The sequence below is a fragment of the Micropterus salmoides genome, unplaced genomic scaffold (assembly GCF_014851395.1).
Source record: "Micropterus salmoides isolate LMB-PRFRI ecotype aquatic unplaced genomic scaffold, ASM1485139v1 Ms_hic_scaffold_9, whole genome shotgun sequence".
NCBI lineage: Eukaryota > Metazoa > Chordata > Actinopteri > Centrarchiformes > Centrarchidae > Micropterus > Micropterus salmoides.
The window spans coordinates 34,647,766-34,652,488 of NW_024044681.1; positions in this window are offsets into that span (position 1 = coordinate 34,647,766).

The following is a 4,723-nucleotide window of genomic DNA, read 5'->3' on the forward strand; positions in this document are numbered from 1 at the left end:
CGAGTAGTGAGGGGAAGGGGACCAAGGGGTACTGTCTTGTCCAACAACATCTGTGCCATTCATTCTGCATGGGATAAGGGGGGCAGAAAACAAGGCCGAGTCTAGGGGAGGAGGGAGGCAAGAAGTGGTTGAAATAAAGGGGGAGGTAACACAGAGAGGCCTGTTTTCCCAAGTCAGATCAGTTCCATTAATCAAAAGCCTACCATGTGACTGATCAAATGCAGGAGAACAGTTTTTAAATGAAGATTAAATTTCTGCTTTGATCAGTCTGAAAACTATTTCACCTAAAATGAACAAATTATATCTAAAAAAATTGGTGCAAAAGAAAAAATGTAAAGTTAGTCTGGGGTATTTTCAGTTTGTCAGAGAGAAGAACATTTATTAATGCTCCAAAGTACAATTTTCATTTTGAGTTCACATGCTCATGTAAATTATTGGACCAGAAGAAATTTGTTTCTTTTGACAAACAACAACTTCAAAAAAGAAAAAACGGGTACAAAGGCTTTTCTCTCTTTCACGGCGTTGCTTTAATGTGACAACTGAAGCCCACCCCCACTCACCAAGCAACCTCCCACCAGTCAACTAGCCAAGCAAATTTGTAGCTGCCTGTCTGCACAGTATGAGTCACATACATCATCTTGGCTCGCCCGTAAGAGGCTAACAAAAGTATCTAGTCAACCTTGTCAGAATGTTCTGCTTTAATTTTCAAACACAGTCACTTTGTCTGCTTTGAGTGGACTCCCGGAGTGTACAAAGATTACACTTTTGATTTGGTCTGCCTTTTATCTGCCTGTAAACAAAAACAAATGGAGTTTCAGACAAAGTACTGTATATGGTTTGAGGCTTTTGCAATTTTTTTTCTGTCGCATCAATTACAGACATTATAGCAACTGACACCAAAAAACAAGATTATGATTGACCTTCCTTCCAGTATTTGCAAACCACAGAAACTGTGTCATGTTTGATGGAAGGCTGTTTGAACAGTGGATAGAGCTGAAATGAATAAACTTAACAAACTCTAATGAAGTAGATGATTAACACACATAAATAATATAATCCACTTCAGTTAAATGAGACCTGTGAAGTACCCTGTGAAATCAAACAGTGTTTGACCAAAACAACTTTGTTAACAGTACTTTCATGCAACCATGAAAGAAGCAGACCACTCATGTGGAGGACCAGTCAATCAGTGATCATCTCTTGTGTCATAGTGCGCAACACAGCTGCATACTGTGTATGAGTTAGTGTTTGCTCAATTAACATAAGCTGCTGTAACTCCAAACTTAATGAAGTCCATCCTACTAGAAAAGTTGCAAAACTAAAATGTATCTTACATGAAATAACATAAATAAACATATTGAAAATATGCTGATAAAAACTAGCTGTTACACCTAATTGCTATTGCCTGAAATTGTACTTGAACTGCTTGACAAATTATTAACATAGGCTACAGCATCCATTAAAATGATGTGTTGCCTAATAAAAATGCATTGTTTAAAGAGAGATAGAATTCTTTATTTATTTTTACCATGACAATGAAATGCCTCTAGGTACTGATGCTGTGAAGTGCTGTTTATTCATTGCTCACTGCAGTCTGTCTGCAACAGACCTTTCACACAGCAGGCAATTTCACTCATAATAGCAGGGAAAGCACAGGAACAACTAATAACAATAATGATGGTTGTGCTCTGTGTAGGTGCATTAGAAAGCCATGTCAGTAAGACAGCACACACACAACAGGCCTTTAACACAGTCCACATTTTAAGTTGTCGGAGTCAGAAAAGCTCAGGTGTTACTAATAACAAATGTCTCTGTTCTGGTCACGTGTCGCAGGAAACCATGACAGTGTGACAGTGAGCCACCATGAACAACACCACGACCATGAAACTGATGCAGCTAAATGGAATCAAGCCATCACTCATTTTATTATTAACACCTGTGCAGGACCTACTACCTACTACAGGACCCGGCACACCTAAATTCAATGTAAGAATTACCAGTGATAATTACACCTGTGCTTGACAAGTCTAAATGTCTTCTGTGAGAAAAGTGCATGCCCTCCTGGAATCTGCAACATGAAGCTATGATACAGGATGTTAAGAATCAACAATGGACTGGTTGGGTCATGTGAAACAGGTGATGGCTTAGACTTTAAAGGTTCACATTTCAAGTCTATTTATTAATATTTTACGTCTATAATCAATAATTATGCCACAATGTATCAATGTGAAAGGGGTCACTCGTAGTGATGAACCTACAGAGAATTATCCCCTGAATCTGCAGCGGCCCTCTGCTTTACAGAGCTTCATTATGGGTTTTATTGCTCATTGTTTTGCTGTCGGGCCCACGACTACTGTTTTGGTTCACTGTCACTGCTTTCATAGCATCTTTCTCAGCAGCAAAGCAAAAAAAAAAAAAGAACACTGTACACAACCAGCTTGGCAGCAAACAGCAGTCAGACACAGTTAGAGGTGAGCTGGTGAACATTTCGTGGCCACGGAGCCAGTTGCTGGAGACCGAAAACAGAGCTAACACAGAGTGAATAATTGGACTTAAATTCATCAGGTGGCCAAAAAAACGAATGAAGAATTAAGCTGCTCTGTAACTGCTGGATGTCTAAATAACTGTTTGCTTGCTAACAGGTTTGCCACGTCAACTTAAAGAAAGGAAAGGAAAACTTGAAAGGAAGTTTTTCCTTGCCTCTGTCGCCTAGTGCTTGCTCTTTGTGGGAATTGTTGGGTTTCTGTAAATATCATCACAGAGTATGGTCTAGACCTGCTCTTTTATGAAAAGCGCTGTGAGATAACAGTAAAATTGAATTGAATTAAAGTTTAAATTTAAGCTTGCATTTTATTGTGTGATGGGGAGCCACATCCACAGACTTTATTATGTGCAAAAATACATTTCAAAGTGTATCTCAAGTGAATATGCTTCTGCAGTCTGAGTCAGACAAATCAAATCTGCAAAGTCACTGTGTCACTGCAGCTCAACAAGCAAACAGGAAAACATTAAGAGGGAATTTAGTAATAAATAGACATTAACTTTTACGTAGAATGCAGCCTCTTAATTTCCAGTATGTACAGGAGGAATGATAACAGCAAGTGTTCATATGCATATGTGCACCTGACTGTTGTTGTAAGACAGACTTGAAAAGTTGTGAACCTATTCTTCAGTGATGTTGGTACAATGATGAAGGACCAGCATCCTCAAAGCTATTTACATTTCCATCTAATATTTGCCGTCGCTCTTTTGTGCCAAACTGTACCTCAAGGTAGGTGAATTTAAAAGCTAAAATATTAAAACACAGGCCATGTGGAGCCAATGCAACAACTGTGCATGCTCTGTGGAGCACTGGGGCCACCCATGTTAAACTATTGTGAACATTGTCTTTGATCAGCGTAGCCATTGCCTTTCTAAGCCTGGCAAATATTCAATAAAGTCTTCAACGCTGTCAAAGTGGAACCCCCCATAGGGCCAAGCTTCGGCCCTCGATGGGGTATCATGTCCATGCTGCAGAGGGCTATTGGTGAGCGACCTGACCTCTAATCTGGGCCTTCATCGTCCCCCCGAGAGGCAGAGCTTTAGCGTAATTCCCTCCTGAGAGAGAGGTAAAAGGCCAAAGCAACACCAGGGTCTCAGTTTGAGGATTTTGCACCCCCCCCAGTTAGTGTTGCAATGATAGCATCCCTTGGCTACATACAAAAGTGCATAATAGAGCACGACCAGGCAGTGCTGAGAAAAAACTTCTCTTGGCCCCAAAACTGCATAGTTTGTTGCTGGGGCGACGGTTCATGTTCATGTTCAATCTCCAGCTCTTTCACAGCTTAATGAAAGACCAGCCAGTGAACTCTGATGTCTTCAGTTTTGCCAAACATCCACTTGTTGGCAAATAAACCCTTATTTAATCCAAGCCTATATACGGATTTAAAATGAACTCATTCATTTTTGGTTTTACCCCATGGAGCACTCATCAAGTTTAATTTACCAAATGTTTTGAAAGGACGGCAAACATTGCCATCTGCTTGATTTAACATGAACTGAATCACATTCTTTTGGGATAAGTGCACCAACTTTGCTAGAAATCCTTAATGGATTGTCAGTGTTGTGAGAACTGGGTGGGGCGGTGACGGTATCCATATCACAAACAGAGGGCAAGATGGCTGAGGATGTGAACGGCAAGCCAGAAGTTCTGCTTGAGTGCATCTGAATGCAGGATCTACCAGAGAGGAGCACACCCCTTCCCCTCCGCAGTTTCAAAACAAGCACCCTGAGCTTTCTGCTCACACCTCTTTGCCCTTGCATTGCTCCCCCTTTCTCTACCTCGCCCGCCCCCATCTCTTTATATGTCCAGCTGGCTGGGCCACAAAGACTCTGTCTCCCAGTTCCAAATGATCCTCAAACCCCCACATGCTTTGTTCTGCTCATTTTCCCACTCCCCAGAGACGGAGTTTAGTCGAAAATATTAAAATGAGGACAGGATAGAGGGAGAGAGAAAGATTAAAAAGGTGAGTTAGAGAGTGAGAGATTGTGTGAGTTAGAGAGAGTAAGCCAAGGAATACTGTCAGATCTTCTAGACCCACTCTTAAGGGACTGCAAAGACCTTGAGTTTGCATACTTCAAGACAGCGAGAAATTGGTGTAAACATCTTTTGCATTGTGACCTTGAAACATAAACTGCATCTGAATGTCCTCAAAAAGGCCATTTTGTCAATAAGTCAAAGTGG